This window comes from Choloepus didactylus, chromosome 3 (genome assembly GCF_015220235.1).
Source record: "Choloepus didactylus isolate mChoDid1 chromosome 3, mChoDid1.pri, whole genome shotgun sequence".
NCBI classification, from domain to species: Eukaryota; Metazoa; Chordata; class Mammalia; order Pilosa; family Megalonychidae; genus Choloepus; species Choloepus didactylus.
This window is the reverse complement of record NC_051309.1, coordinates 152,113,313-152,130,619: the sequence shown is the minus strand read 5'-3', so window position 1 is coordinate 152,130,619 and position 17,307 is coordinate 152,113,313. Positions and strand designations below refer to the sequence as shown.

At 36.6% G+C, this 17,307-nt stretch overlaps 1 protein-coding gene across 7 annotated transcripts in view; it reads left to right on the top strand.

The window, feature by feature from the left end:
* The first annotated feature begins 241 nt into the window (after window positions 1-241).
* The window catches only part of ELF2 (E74 like ETS transcription factor 2), a 133,837-nt gene continuing 116,771 nt past the window's right edge, over window positions 242-17,307 (top strand). For 3 of the 7 annotated variants that reach the window (XM_037830678.1, XM_037830675.1, XM_037830677.1), the window contains exon 1: window positions 242-482. The gene's annotated coding sequence lies outside the window, so the exon portion shown is untranslated. Of the gene's footprint in view, window positions 483-3,265; window positions 3,725-9,129; window positions 9,146-12,553; window positions 12,570-17,307 lie in introns of those variants that run through there. The other 4 variants (XM_037830681.1, XM_037830680.1, XM_037830679.1 and 1 more) reach the window with 4 other exon arrangements.

Here is a 17,307-nt window from a genome sequence, read left to right as displayed (position 1 = left end):
TGGGCATAAATAGCCGGTCCGGGTTTGACAGGCGCTGCTGTGACCGGCGGTGCCGCTCCCACCCCGCTCCTCGCCGCGCGGGGAGGGGAGGAGCGCTCCGAGCGGGCGGGGTGGGGGGAGGCGGCCTCGAGTGTCCTGGTGGCGGCGGCAGGAGGCCGAGGGGGAGGAGCCGAGGCGGGGGGTAGAGGGCGGGGGCCCGGAGCGGGGCGAGGGCGGGGGCCACCATCGCTCCCCGCGCCGGGCTGTGTCGCCGCCGTCGCCTCGGCGGTTGGGGGGGTCGGTGTGGCGGCGCGGGCGGGGGCGCCGCGCGGGGCAGCGCGGAGCTGTTTTGTCTCCTCCTCTCCCTGTGGAGCGGCTCCGGCGGCGGGAGGCCCCGGCTCCCTCCCGACGCCCGGCCATCGGCTGCGGCGGCGGCGGCTAGTCCGCGGCCCTGCAGGGAGGGAGAGCGTCGCCGCGGTCTTCTCAGGCGACGCGGCGAACAGGTAAGAGCGCGGGCAGCCGAGGGTGGTGGGAGGGAGCGCCGAGGGCTCGGCAATAATGTCTCGCCTTCCTGAGTGCCGCCTCCTCTCTCTGCACCCCCTCCCCGCGCCTGTGTTGTTTGCTCCGGGGTTTGCGGAGGGTTTTTCCGGAGGCTGTGGCGGTGACATCGGCCAGGGGCTAGGGAAGAGGGCCGAGTGACCCTAGGCAACGGTCGGGGAGGCGGACTTGGAGAGAGGGGAAGGAGCTCTGCGCGCCTGCCTGCGCGCGGCGCGGGGCGCGGGGCAGGGCAGAGGGAAGAGGTTACAGACCCCGGCGGGGGGATGGGCCGAGCGCAGCTGGTCTCGCTGTGTTTACATCTCTGAGCGAGTCACCTCTGCTGAGAAGCGGACTGAACTGACCCGCCTTGTCCCGCGGGAAGGCCAGGGCGGGGGGTCCGGCTCCGGAGGAAGCGCGTCCTGGGAGGGTTTGTGCCGGGCGGGAGGCTGCGGCCAGCGCCGGGGCTACGCGGCGAACTCAGGGCGGGACCTGGGAGGCTTTGGCCGTTTAAGGTGGCGTGGAGGGCCCCAGACGAGTTTCCTCTCCTGCCGGGCCTTATCGCCGCCTCTCCCTTTCCTTGTCTCTGCTGCTAGCCTGCACGGCAGGTTGTGCTCGGTCGTTCTTTTATTCTTGGTCTCCGCGCCGGCCCCCTGCTGTCGCCTCCCCCAATTCCCGGGAGGTAGGGAGGGCTGGCTCTGATCGGAATCTGTTTTTTTAACAAAACAAAAACGGGCTCCGTAACGCGCACATCTAGTGACCGCCTCCTGGATCCTTCCCTTGTGAAGCTGACCCTCAGGGACCGCGCTGTGGTTTTCTGGAGGCGCTGGGAGGGAGAACCGGAGGGCTCTGGCAGGGTTCAGCACTGACTGCCCAGAGTAGCCTTGCCAGGAGGGCAGCCGAGCCCCTACTTTTGAGCGAGTTAGATATTTTTATTCCGTGTTGGTATAGGACAGAAAAGATAGTCCGTAACACCAAGAGTAATCCAGATTGCGCTGTTTCTAATATTTCTCATGTGGCAGCATCCTAGGCTTTCTTTTTCTGGGAGCTAGAGTTGCTGCAGAATAGCTTTCAAGTTCTTAGTACTTCACTAAATGAGTAAGAGGAGGACACTTAATTGTATAACTGTAAAATTTTCCCTCTTTCTGGTGTTCACGAACGTTTACTTTAGCTCTATGTTTAAATTTTTATCCAGCCATCAGAGAACAGTAATCGTATTTTTGGTAATCAGATTTTTTCTTTTTGTCTGTGAGTCTCCATCGAGAGATAAGTTACGCATTTACTGAAGTGCCAAGATCTCAGAAGAATCTCAGATACATACATTTCATAGTTTCTTCAAAAGGCAGATGACCTTATATAAGATTGGAAACTACTGAATTACATTTAAAGGAATTTAGGAATTAAAGTTTTATAGTGCAATATAGTTTATAGAGTGTGCTCACATGAATACTTTTGGCATATGTCCTAGTAGTTAAACACGGAAAGTAGAAAATGGAAATATCTTGAGCATTTGAAATTTGAATATTTAATATCAATCTATTTTTAAGCTTAGTGACAACTAATTACGGTGATTAATCATTGCTCCTCATTCAAGAATATTTATTTAAAAAATAATCAGTTTGAGTGGTTGAAAAGAATTTGCAATATACTGATTTTTCTGTTCTAAATCAACATGTTCAGGTCTTTCATTGGTAGTGTGGTTGTGGTAGGGCCTGTCGCTGTTGATGGCTTTACCTGCTCACAGGACCATAAAATTCAACTGTTTTAAAATGTACAATTGGATGGTTTCTAGTATATTCACAAAGTTGTACAGCCATCCCTTACTACATTTTGGAGCATTTTTATTACTCTAGAAAGGAACCTGGTATTCATTAGCAGTCACTCCCCATTTCCCCCCCAAACTCCCAGTCCCTGGCAACCACTAATCATTTGCCCCCCCTCCAAACTCCCAGTCCCTGGCGACCACTAATCTAATTTCTGACCCTATGTATTTATCTGTTCTTGCCATTTCATATGAATGGAATAATACAATATATGGTCTTTTGTGTCTGGTTTATTTCACCTCAGCATAATGTTTTAAAAATTCATTCATGTTGTAGCATGCATCATTATTTCATTTATGTTTATTGTCAAGTAATATTCCATTGTATGGATATATTACATTTTTTTACCCATTCATTAGTTGATGGATATTTGGGTTGTTTCCACTTTTTGGTTATTTATGAATAATCCTATGAACATTTGTGTACAAATTTTTGTGTGGACATGTTTTCATTTCTCTTGGGTATGTACACTTTATTAAAAACAGCTTCTTGAGTTATAATTTACATACCAAAAATTCAACCATTTTGAGTGTGATTCACAATGATTTTTAGTAAATATATAGAATTGTGAAACTGTCACCACAAACCAGTTTTAGAACATTTCCATTGCCTCTCAAAATTCTCTCTAATTTTCAGTTAATCCCTCCCCAGCACTAGGCAACTATTGATTTGCCTTCTGTATGTATAGATTTGCCTTTTCTGAATATTTCATATACATGGAGTTATACGATATGTAGTCTTTTGCATCTGGCTTCTTTCATTTAGCATATTTTTTGGGAGTTAGTCTATATTGTAGCATGTTTCAGTATTCTGTTCCTTTTTATTTGCAGAAGAGTGTTCCAGTGTATGCTACATTTTTTTTTAATTCACTGTTGTTGGTCATTTGTATTGTTTCTAGTTTTTGACTATTAGGAGTAATACTGCTTGAACATTTGCATATGTCTTTATGTGAACATGTTTTCTTATCTTATTGTAGTTTTAATTTAATTTTCCTAATGAATCATGATGTTGGGCATCTTATCATGATTATTAGCCATTGATTTATTTTCTTAGTGGGGTCTTTTGAAGTGCAAAGTCTTAAATTTTGATCAACTTTTTTCTTTCATAGATCATGCTTTTGTTGATGTATATAAAAACTCTTTGCCAAGATCTTTTGAGGATTTTCTCTTTTTTTTTCCTTCTAAAAGTTTTATAGTTTTAGCTCTTACATTTAGATCTCTTTATGATACATTTATGATCTATCTGTAGTTAATTTTTGTGTATAATATGAAATAAAGGTTGAAATTCTTCTTTTGCATGTGGATTGCCTGGCATCATTTGTTGAAAAGACTGTTGTTTCCCCATTGGATTACCTTGGCACCTTTGTGAAAAAATAATTGAGCATAAATGTAAGAATTAATTTCTGGACTCCTAAGTTTAGTTCTGTTACCTATGTGTCTATCCTTTAAGGCTAGTAACACTGTCTCTATTAGTGTGCTTTTTGGTAAGTTTTGAAACCTGGGAGTGTAAGTCCTTTAATTTTGTTCTTGTTTTAAAGAATGTTTTTGGCTGTTCTGGGTCCTATATGAAAATTTTAGGATCACCTTATCAACTTCTACAAAAGAGTGCTGGGATTGCATTGCATCTGTAGGTCAGTTTGGGGAGAACTGCCATCTTAAAAACATAGAGTCTTCCAATGAATGAAAATTTTTCTCCATTTATGAGATCTTTAATTTTTTAGCCATGTTTTATAATTTTCTGTGTACAAATCTTATGCTTTTTTTTATTAGAGAAATTTTAGGTTTACAGAAAAACCATGCAGAAAATGTAGAGTTCCGATATGCCTCCCCTATTATTAACACCTTGCTTTAGTGTGGTATATTTGTTATAATTGATGAAAGAATATTATAATTGTACTAGTAACTATAGCCCATGGTTTGCATTAGAGTTCCTTGTTTGTGTTGTACAGTCTTATGTTGTTTTTTTTTAATTTAATTCTAGTAACTATATGCAACCTAAAATTTCCCCTTTTAATATTTAAATATATAATTCACTGCTGTAAATTACGTTCACAATATTGTGCTGCCATCACCACCACTTATACTTTGTTTGTTCAATTATTTCCCCTGAGTACTTATTCTTTTTGATGCTATTGCGAATGGAATTGTTTTTTAAATTTCAGTTAGGATTTTTGTTGCTAGTGCATAGAAATAACAATTGATTTTTGTATATTGATCTTGTATCCTGTGACCTTGTTGAACTTATTAGTTCTGGTAGTTTTTTGTGGATTTCTTAGGATTTTCTACATACAGTACCATGGCATCTGTGAATAATGATAATTTTCCTTTCTAATTTGAATGCATTTAATTCTTCGCTCCCTTCCGTCATTTATCTCCCTTCCTTTCCTTCCTCCTTTGGCTAGAACCTCCAGTATAATGTTGAACACAAGTGACAAGAACAGGTTTCCTTGCATTGCTAAGAGGAAGGAATTCAGTCTTTTAAGTATAGTGCTGGCTGTAGGTTTTTTGTATATGCTGTATATTTGGTAGCTGAAGTTCCATTCTGTTCCTAGTTTGTTCAGAGTTTTTATCATGAATGGTGATTAGATTTTGTCAAATGCTTTTTTCGCATCTGCTAGTCTGAACAACTATGATGGTTTGCCCAGTGCTTTTTTGGTTTTAGCACTGGAAGTCCTGGGTCTTGGGAAACCCCCTGGGCTTGTATGGTTGGTCACCCTAGTGTCTGTTGAGATGATTATGTAGTTTTTGTTCTTTATTCCATTAATGTGTTGTATACATTGATTTTCAGATATTAAACCAGCCTTGTATTCCTAGGAAAAATCCCACTTGGTCCCAGTCTGTAATCCTTGTCATATGTTGTTAGATTAGGTTTACTAATGTTTTGTTGAGGATTTTTGTGTCTGTATTCAGGAGGGATATTAGGAAATTTTTGACCATTATTTCTTCAAATATTTTCTTCAAATATTATTTCTGCCCTTTTCTTCCTCTCCTCTCTTCCTGGGACTCTCAGTACATGTATGTCACCACAATTAATGGGATACCTGTCTCTGAGATTCTGTTCATCTTTCCCTCTATCTCTCTCTCTCTCTTTTTTTTTTTTTTGTTATTCGGATTTGGTAATTTCTACTCGTATATCTTTTTTTTATTGAGCTATGTCTACTGATACATCAGGTTCCTCACTCTTCCTTCTGCCATGTCAATATGCTATTGAGCCCCACTAGTGAATTTTTAAGTTCAGTTGTACTTTCAACTCTAGAATTTCTATTTGATGATTCTTCTCCTTCTCCTCCCCCTCCTCTGCCTCCTCCAATAATTTCTGTCCCTATATTGAGGTTCCCTGTTTTATGAGTCATAGTCATTGTACTCTCATTTAATTCTTTAAACATGGTTTCCTTATTTGGAGATACAGTTAAATTTTAGATAGTGGATGATATCTAAACTATGCGTTAAATCCTAAAATTATGTTTTATTTCTAAATTATATTCTATTTATCATATGTATTTCATGATCCACATGAATGTGTATTACTCTTAAATGCTAATTTTTATTTGATAGTTTTTATTTAAACATAATTAGCAGTTTGCTTATTGTTGCTAATGTTTATTGAAAGGTAGGATCAGAATACAGTTGAAAAATGCAAATAATTTTGAAACAGGTCAGTCTTTGAACTGATTATACAGTTAATGTCTACTTTTTTGGTATATATTTCTTGCTGTTAATTAGTTCTCTCGTGGTTGGTGCTAATGGATAGAAATGGAAGAAGCCTATGAAAGAAAATTAACGTGGTAGAATGGCTATAAATTATCAGAATCTTTGTGTCAGCCTGCACATTTAATAATATAATATTTATTCATTTGAACTCCTTAGGAGATTTCAGTAAACAAGATAAATATGGTCCCTGTTCTCATGGAACTTACATTCTGGTGGGGGATTGGCCATTAACATTTAAATAAGATAATTTTACAAAGTGATAAATGCCATGAATAGGGTAATGTGGTAGTAAAGAGAGAATGAAGGGGGAACCACATGCAGGTGGAGATTATTTGGAGAGGGTGAACCATGAGGGAAATGTCTGTCTGAAGGAGTGATATCTGAGGTGAGCTCTGTATGATAGATGAGGAGGATCTAGTTTGTTGAAGATCTGGAAGAGCCTTCTAGGCTAGAGAACAGGAAGTGCAAAAATAAGAATAAGCTTAGTGTGTTGTAGATAGGAATAGAGCCAGTGTGCCTTGAGTTTAGCAAATCAGTGAAGGAGAGATGGGGAATGAGGTCAGAGAAGCCCAACCCCAGGCTGATCTTTACATAGACCATGTAAAAAGAGTTTAGGTTTTTTCCCAAAATGTGTTGGGAAACCATTGGAAAAATATGCAGTGGCCTTTATTCTTGACTAAAAAGTTAATTTATAACTCAGTATATAATTTTTCTTTTCTTTAACAGTTTATGGGTGTGAGTAAATGTATATAAGGTTTTCTGTAAATGATTTTAGGTTTATAAAGAGTATCAGGAAAAACAGCTTTTTCTTGACGGTTCTTCCTTGAAATTAACTATCTAAAAATAAAATAAATACCAATATCTATAAAAATTTAAATTTGCAGTTCAGTTATAGCAATGGCAAAGATTCTTGTGATAACTTTTATCAACTTATGTTTGTATTATAAAGTTACACTATCAACTGTATATAGTTATGAGCTAAAATATATAATTTTTTTTATGTAGTTGAATGATGACTGACTTTCTAAATGATTTTTCATGTAAACATTTTCCTTAACTTTCACTAGTAAGAAAAGCATATACTATTTGTATGGCACACACTGTATGGCACAACTTATATTAGCATAAACTAATTTCATAATTTACTTCAGTGTAGAATATATTCCTTCAAAGATATATGTAAATGCAATTTTTTAGGATAAATTTTGTTTTCAAAGTATTAGTATTGGCTATTAAAAAAACTTGTGATGTTTATAAAGTGAATAGTAACCTCCAGTATTTCCCTTTATAATTCATATGTATGCATTTAATACTTAAAATATATCTTCTTTAAGGAAACCAGGTATGTTTTAAATAAACTAGATATAGCAAATCAACCTAGATATAACAGAATTTGGAAGATATTTTAAAATGACTTCAATTCTGTGTTAATTTAGTGCTTATATTGAATTAGTATGTGTATCTGAATATATTTCTTGCCACTTTATTCATTGGCCTATCTGTTGACTATTCAATATTGTATTTATGGTTCTTAGAAGCTACCTTTTTTCTCTAAAATGATTTAAAGAGGCTTAAAACAAAGGGCACATATACATTAGAGACAATTAAATAGAGAAAGGGAATCAGGAACAAGAAAAAGTTGAGTTGGGGGTTAAAATTATTGCCCATTATGTGCCAGACACTGTGAACAATACAGGTGAACACACAGTGGTGGACACAATAGCTATGGTCCTGCTCTAATCGAGCTTATATTCTAGTTTGTGTTGGGATGGGGTAGAAAGATAGAGTTTCAGTAAACATATAAATAAAGAAAAACCTCACTCTCTACTTCATTGCAGAGGACTTACAAAAAAAAACTGATTTGGGGCAAGTTGAAATCTACACAATTAAAAAGTATTTGTCTTATTGCTTTATACCTTTAGTGTCCTTAATATGATTTGTTTAAAATAGGCTAAATCCAATTTGTTTTGGTTCCTAAGCTAGCCTATGTTACTTTTCATTGCTGAATTATAAACTTGGCCAAAGAATAAAATAAAAAAAAAAATCTCTAATGTGATCATTTATATGGTCTCTTGGCTTTTACTCAGTCATCATCAGTGAAATTGAGAAAACTTGGAAGGGCATTTTGGTGGGTTGATTGTAGGGTTAGCCAATATAAATGAAGAGAAATAGTTAAATTCATGAATTGGTGGTGTAACAAGCAGGCAGCATAGAGATTGCAGAATTAATATTAAAACAGAATCTTTTACGTTCTTACCTTTACTTGAGGGCCAGAGTCCCAGTGTTTTCATAAGTGATCTGTCCATTTTGGGTCATTTTACTTATAACCTAACAATGGGTACCATTTAGGTTCTTGAATGGAGAAGTAAGTTTTCCTTGCAAAACTCAATTGTATGTTAAACATGTGCCATTCTAAACTTTAAATTTCATGATTACCCTTACTAAATTTTAGATTATAATTAGTAAGAATTGGAAAGTACAGTAATTTTAAAATGGATTAGCGATTCCTGCTTACATTTTGGTTCTCTAATAGTATGCTTAAATAAACTTTTAGAATGAGTTTATTTTCTATTTTATTTTATAATATGGATGAGTTGAGAATGTTCCAGGAGGTCTACCTTCATAAATTTTTACTTAAATTTTGAAACTTGGAGATGCTCTCACTATAACGTATCTAAGCATTTAAACTTAATCATGATGTCACTGTAAATGATAAAGCATTTTAAACCTCCCACATTTTGCAGAAGGAAAATGGGGTTTGTCCCCTCTTATTTCTAGATTAAGTTTTACCTTCCTCTAAAGTTGCTCTTGGTTGAAGTTTAAGTTTCAAGTTTAAGTTTTACATTGTCTTTAATATCCCGCACGCTTCCTCATTAGTGTCATCAGTTGATCTTTAGGTCAGATTTCTTGAATGTCTTGCTATGCTGGATAATAATACCATGAGAATAACTTATACTATGATATAATATTGGTAGCTATGATGTAGTTACTATCATTATTACTTTTTTTTTTAACAGATGAGGAGTTTGAGACTGCTGTGCTTAGAAAGGCCTGCTTGTAAGGTTGACCCCTGGCTGACATCTGGGAACTTGGTTCTTGGTGTGTTCCCACTCAACAGTTAACTGATAAGCATGATTCATTTTGCCTGGATTGTTGGTGGAAACAATATGGCTTATGTTGAACACCTGCTTTCCTTCTAGGAGACTGGAATTTTGGTACATGCTAGGTAGAGAGTGCCTATGTGACCAGCTCCTAATAAATACTTTGGGTAGTGTGTCTCTAATGGGCTTCCCTGGGCAGAAACATTGCATGCATGCTGCTGCATTTTTGTTGCTCATAGAAGAATTTGCTCTGTGACCTCTCAAGCAAGGGAGAGAGCATAAGGAAGCCTGCAGATGGATTCCTCCAGACTCTGCTATGTCTTCTTCCCTTATAATCTGTGTATTCTTACCGCATCACTGTAATAAATTTTACCCATGTGTGCAACTGTATGCTGAGTCCTATGAATCCTTCTAGCAACTCTCTAAATGTGGGGGTGGTCTTAGAGAAGCCAACGCACCTTTCCGGATTAAAAGAGATTCTGCTCTGCTGAGGCTGCAGATTTGTGTTTCAACTTCTGTGGAAGAAGTTTTATTCTCCTTTGCCTGGTGTTTAGAATCCCAGGTATGATGGAGAAGGTGATATTTAGTCCTTAAAACAAAAATAAGTATGCACTTTTATATTCCTCCATCCATTCATCACATTCTACAGGCTACGTTCCAGGCCCTGTAAATAGTTTAGACCTCAAAATGGGAGACTTTGTGCACTTTGTCCCTTAGTTGCTTCTACAGGGGACCTATTTATTCAGCATCATGAAAATGTTGGTTTGGTTTCAGTAGTTTTTCTACTTGAAATATGAGTAAACTTCAATTAGGGTAAAAGGTCTATATCTGAGACTCTGTATTCTTGATAATACAGAATTTCAGGCCAACTTTTTTTTTTTTTTTTTTCCTAAAAAAACAAAAAAAGCTCAATCCTGAAGAGAGCAAAAGAGAAGGAGAATTTGCTAATACCGTCACTTTTCCCTTAAGGCCTTCAGAACTTACGTGAGAGAACTTGTGAGTTTCTAAAGAACTCATTTACATACATATGCACACACATACATGAATATCTTTTTTTGGAAAGGGAAAAAATTTATATACTTATATAGATATATGTAATTTCCATTTAATGTATCTTGATCCTTCTAATTAGCCCATGTTATGAGCCAATAAGGAAGTAAGTAGAAAAGTATCCCAGGGTGTGGTGAGATATTGATTCTTTATACAGTTTAAATTTAAAAAAGATAACTTGCATAATCACGAGGCAGAAGAGCTGGACTCTGGAGCCAGACAACTTGGACTGATACTCTGGCTCTGTCACTTGCCTGCTGTTTGACCTCTCTGTGCCTCAGGTTTCCCCCATGTAAAATGGGGATAATAATACCTGTTTTATAGGATTATGTACATTAAATGCATTTGTAGTATGTCTTTATGAAGTGTTTAGAACAATTTCTGGCCCATAGTAAGTCATTTATAAGTGTTAGCTATTATTATCTGCTCATTCTTTGAAAGAAGAAGGAATATTCTTAACTAAGCTGTTTGCTGACTTTCCTGTAGGATAGATTCATTTTAATGGATTCATTCCCATCAAACCAGAATATTAAAAGGATTTATGTAAAGGGCATTTCTTTTCTGCTTCCCTTTTTAAAAAAAAAAAAATTAGAGAAGATGTGGGTTTATAGCCACCATCTTCCCATAATCCTCTCTGCTTCCTTTTTTAATAATGAAAATGAAGAAGTTGTCTAAGTTTAGAATTTTCCATACTAGGTTTTTTAGGATGGCAATTGCTGTACTGGCAATTTGTCTCTCTTTAAAAAAGAAAGAGTCTCCCAACTTGCTTTGTTGAACAGAACCTAACTAGATTCTTGGTTTCCTTAAACTGGGAATATGCCATGTGTCCTGAGCACCTCTAGTTCCAGCCTCCTATAAAGGAATTGCTTCATCCTGTTAAGGCAGTTGAAACAAAGATTTTAAAATTTATTGTGTATCTCTTTCTGGATGAACAAGAGGCTATTGTGACCAGACTTGAGACTTTTCAGACATCTGACTATGGTCAGGGCATAGGCCTTGACTTCGTTTGTTACTTTTTTTCAAGCAACCTCCACCCCAGCCCCCCCACTTTTGGTTCTTACATGCTTTAGAAAATGCTTATTCACAGAAATGGTAACAGAGATTAGAAGGATAAAACTTACTAAGGAGGTGTAGCTAAGCAGTAATATTATTTTTAGCTACAGTGGTGACATTGGACAGCCAAGTCAGGTTGATTTTGTCTTGCTGGGTCTACACACATCACTTCTTTAACTAACTGGAAAGTTTGATTATTCAGACTTTTTTAGATGATACTTCCCTGTTAGATTTTCACCATCATAAAACAGATTGAGCAAGTCAACATTGATTAGGTTATGCCTGGGAAATTGGCCAGTTTAGTTCTTTGGTGGATGAAGATTGCTAGGAAAGCCAACATGTGTCTGGCAAAGAAAACATGTTTTAAACATTTAAAGATTTAAACAGAATTTAGATGAAATGAAAGTTGACTTTCTATGGATGTTACATATATATATGTGTATATATATCACATAAAAATATGTAAGATTAAGAATATATATCTTAATTGGATGGCTTAATGATGTTAGGTCTATACGTAAATGCAGATTTAAGATATTGTTATACATGCTATGGGACTCTTGAAATTGGTTTTTGATTAGCAAGTTATTTCACTTGATTTTGCAGTCAGCTTCTCTGCTCTGTTTCTTCTGTAAAATGAACTCTGCAGTCTTTTTTCAGATTTCACAAGAGCTGTCCTGCAATTTTTCTAATCCTGTAATTTTCTAGAATCCAGTTTTAAATATCTGCCGTAAATCATCTTGCCATAAAATAAATCCCGTGACATGAACTCTTGCTGCCAAAATTACTTATCTCCAGTCTTGGTTTAAGGGGTCCAAAATTTTCTAAACAGTGTGTTCCTTAGACTTAGTTCCCTCAAAATGATTTCATTCTCATTTTCCAAAGGGAATTCATTTTTCTTCAAAAGATTGATTATTTTAATTTCCTCTTGTTTTAAAATGCTTTACTAATTTTTGTCTTAAATTGTAAGAATGAACATCTTAATTTTGGATGAGGAGCAAATTAGATGTTTCGTATTATCATCTGTTTTGTTACAGATATATTCTTAATTTTCTGAAGCATTAGTCATATGATCCAGCCCTGACTGATGCTCTCCTGTACCAAATGTTTTATAGTCCTGTATAAACAAATGATAATAATAAATTGGCATTCATTTGATGCCAGTAGTGTGCCAGGCACTGTGTTTAGTTCTTTTCATTCTTTATGTAATTTGACTGTTAACGCTCGCCTCTCAGGGTTGTATTGCTATCTTCTTTTAGTGGATGAGGAAATTGAAGGTTCAAGAGGTTAAATAACTATCCAGGATTACATAGTCAGAGGTAAGTCCAAAATTCAAGAAATATTTATTAAGCACCTACTATGTTTTGGAGATACAGTGACCAAACAGCTCTTAATCCTTAAATCATACCAGCTCTTAAATATATAGAATACTGTCAAAATAGAATTCACAAAATAAGGGGGGGTGATTATACCTATTTCACAGGGCTGGTTATAAGGATAAAAAGACATAATGCATAAAAATGCTTGGTTTAATAACTAGAACAATAACATGGCTAAGACTATTACTGTTGATATTCTTAGCATATAAACTACATATATTATAAACTATATATATATAATATATATATTATTCCTGTTCAAAAAAGAAAGAAACAGGACAATGAAGATATGAATCAGAAGTATTTCAGAAATTGAATTACTATATTAGGAAGGTTTAATTCCACATAAAGTGACTAAGAATAACAAAATTTTGGGGGTGGGGGAAGAATTCACTGATCCCATAGGAAGGAACCAGTTGTGAGTCAAACTGCACATAATACAAATTCCAAGCTATAATCTTTTTAGTTATCTTGTTAGTATTTGAATAAATAAGAATGTCTCTTAGCAGATTAAATTATGATTCTCAACATTGTTCGTAATCTCCTTTTTTTAAAAAAAAAATTAATTTCTATTAATGTGGTCTTCTACTCTGTTTTGTTCCTTTTCATAATTTCCATTTCTTTATTGATATTCCCTTTGTGTTCATCTGTTGTTTTCCTGATTTCCTTTGGTTCTTTGCCCATGTTTTCCTTTAGCTCTTTAAGCATATGTAGACCATTTTTAAAAAGTCTTTTCTGGTATGTCCCAGTTCTGCTCCTCCTCATTGATGGTTTCTACTATTTTAATCTCCTTTTCCCCGGCCATTAATTCCTGTTTCTTTGTTTGGAACCTGGACATTTTGATATTTTAATGTTTTATCACTGGAATTGAAATTCTGAGGCATGTGTTACTTAAGCTTGTATCCAGCTAGTGTCATGACAACTTTACTTGAATGCCGGGAGCTAAAAAAAAAAAAATCGTAAGAAGGAAAAAGGGAAAATACCTTTCCCTGTCTTTGCAGATTGACCTGTACAAGTGTTCTCCTACAGGGCTTATCCATACAGTGAACTTGGAAAATAGCTCTAGGCCAAAGCATAGCGCCACCCTGTTTCTTTCTGCTCAAGCCTCTTGACTTGATATGTGCATGTGAGGCCCTAGGAATATGCCCCTCCCCTTCACTGGGCTATGAATGTCCTTTATTCTGTAGGAAATGGCTTCCTCATGGTCCTTGTCACTGCATTGTAAGTCCTACAGTCAGCAATCCCTTTCCTTAGGAAGCACACCTTGACTGCTTTCCCTCAGCATTCTGTAGGAGAGCTTGGTAAGCCGTCTTCTACATGCAGGGCAAGTTCTGGGTCAGTGAATCCTTCAGGCCACCATCAGATAGATTGGGCTAGACATACATGCTCCTAGTATGTGTGCTAGGAACTGGGACCAGGGATCTGCACCAAGCTGGTGAGGGGATGAGACAGGAGCCAGTTAGGGTGCCATGAGGTCCTATGGCTTTTAAGTGGTCTTTTTCTTGACTGGGTGCTCGCCCTGTTACTGCAATCCTTTAACTGTTTTCTGGAGCTTTTAGAAAGATGTTTGTTTCTGCCATTTCTTGCTGGTTGTTCAAAGTTTCTGTGGGGAGACAAAGCTCTGAAGTGTCTCACCCAGCCATCTTTCCTCCCCCCTTTCTTAATGTCAACTTCATTGAGGAAATATTTACATAATTTCTATGAGTTTGACAAATTCATACCATCATGCAATAACCACCACGATAAAGATATGGGATATTTTCATTACCCAGAAAGTTTCCTTGTTCCCTTTTGAGGTCAACTCCTTCCCACTCATCTGTTTTCTGTTCCTGTAGTTTTACCTTCTTGAAAATGCCATATAAATGGAATTGGCCTTCCTTTTTCTGATCTCTTAGGTTGTTTAGATATGGCTACTGCAATAGCAAGTAAGATGATTGCCCTCTAAGCTGATGATATAATTTTCTTACAAATTAGAAATTGTATTCTGAAGTATTTATTAGGTTGTATTATATGTTACAAGAAAAAAAAATTTTTAAAAACCCATTAAAATGTACAACACAAACAGGGAACCCCAGTGTAAACCATACACTATATTTGATAGTGCAAACTATAATAATATTATTTTATCAGTTGTAACAAATTTACCACATTAATGTAAGGTGTTAACAATAGGGGGTATATGGGAACTCTGTATTCTTGACATGATTTTTCTGTAAATCTACAACTTCTCTAATAAAAAAAAGTAAAAAAAAGAAGCATTTAAATCATAAAAAATTAACACTGCCTTTTGGATGATTGTTAAAAAGAGTTTGTCAAAGAGTTAGTAAATAGTATTCAACTTGCATGATATATTTGAAAAGAACCAATTTAGTTTTCACACTTTGGTTGGGAAAATAATAAAATCAATACAGTTTTTTAACCCCCTTCTTTGGACCCCAGGTACACAGAACTCAGTTAATCCTACTGTTGATTGATGGCATATTTAAATAATTAGCCGAAGTATAGCTCTTGTTTGTTTAGTTTTGATAATATAATAAACACACATGAATCCATTATGCAGCATGAGAACCAGAACCTTGACAAGAACTCATACCACATCTACCTATGTGTGCCTTAATATAATTTATTTAAAAATCTTTAATAAAATTTTGGTTGTGTATTCTTACTCATTTTTTGGAGTCCCTTTTTTCTCTCCTTTTTTTGGGGGAGGGGGTAGCAAATAACTTCTCCTAACCTCTTGTCTTTCAGCCTGGTTTTGGTGTCCTTTGTGAGGAAGATTTTTATTTTTTAATTTTAATGTAGTTAAGTCTAGTATTACTTTGTTTCTTTGCTTTCCATGTTTCACCTAATGAGAACATTTTACATCTTCCCATTAGGTCTTTAGTTACACCTGTAATTTATTTTGTGAATGGTGAGAAGTGGTGATTTAGTTTTTTATCTTGTATGAATACTCATTTGTCCCAGCATCCTTTATTAAATAGCCTTTTTTTGTCTATTAACTTTAATGGTACTCTGTTATAGATTAAGTTTCCAGTATGCATGGGTCTTTTTGTGACCTTTCTGTTGTGTTCTATGGGTTTCTTTGACTATATCTTTACCATTACCTTATTGCCTAATTACTATAGATTAGGTCGGACAATTCTTTAGAAGGGTCTTGGCTCATTTTTGCCCCTTGCCTTTTCATATACATTTTTGATTGTGTTTGTCATGTTTCTCATACTCTCTTGGTATTTTGACTGGAAATATATTTTATTTGAAAATGAATTTTGTGAGAATTGGAAGCTCTAAGATGAACTTTCCTATCCTTGAACATGTTTGTTATCTCTCCACATGTTTTGGACTTCTTTAATTCCTTTCGATGAATGTTATGATTTTTCTCCACATAAGTCATGTACATATTTGGTTAGATTTATTCCTAGGTATTGTGTAGTTTTTGTGGCTATTATAAATAAACTTAAAAGTTACATTTTCTGTTTGTGGCTGGTGTATAGAAAAGTAGCTGGTTTTTATATGTTGATCTTATGTCTAGGCACCTTGCAAACCCTCCTTGTTCTAGTATCTAATGATTTTTGCATTTTCTATGTGGTCAGTATCATCATCTGCAAACAATGATACCTTAATTTTTTCCTTTTCAATTCTTAGGCCTCTTGTTTGTTTTTCTTACCCAATTCTATTGGTTAGGATCTCCAGTGCAGTGTTGACTAGAAGTGGTAATTGTAGGTACACTTGTTCTGTTTTCAGTATTGGGGGAAAGTTTAAAATATTTTTCCATTAAATCTTGGGTGTGTTTTTTTTAATTACAAGAGGATGTTGAATTTTATCATATGATTTTTAAATGCATCTACTGAGATGATGTATCAATTATCTTTTGTTGCATAACAAACAGCAAAATAAATATATAAAGAAGTCCTACAACTCAACAATAAAAAGACAAACAACCTAATTTAAAAATGAGTTAAAGACATTAATAGACATTTTTTCCAAAGAGGAAATACAGATGGCTAAAAAGCACATGAAAAGATTCTAGATTCCTAGCTGTTAGGGAAATGCACATCAAAACTGCAACAATTTTATCATCTCATACCTACTGGAATGGCTACTATTAAACCAACAGGAAACTACAAGTGTTGGAGAGATGTGGAGAAATCGAAACACTTATTCACTGCTGGTGGAAATGTAAAATGGTACAGCCACTGTGGAGGGCAGTTTGGTGGTTCCTCAGGAAGTATAGAGTTGGCTTATGACCCAGCAATCCCGCTGTTTGGGATATACCCAGTAGATCTGAAAGCAGGAATGTGAACAGACATCTGCACACTGATGTTCATAGTGGCATTATTCACAGTTGTCAAAAGATGAAAGCAACTAAAGTGTCCATTAGCAGATGAATGGATAATAAAAATGTGGCATATACATACAATGGAATATTACTCAGCTGTTAAAGGGAATGAAGTCCTGATACATGGAACAACATGGATGGACCTTGAAGACATTAAACCGAGTGAAATAAGCCAGACACGAAAGGACAAATATTATATGATCTCACTGATATGAACTAATTATAATATTGTTCTGGTTCGCTAAAGCTTCTAAAATGCAATATACCAGAAATGGATTGGCTTTTACAATGGGGGTTTATTAGTTCACAAATTTAAAGTTCTAAGGCCATGAAAATGTTCCA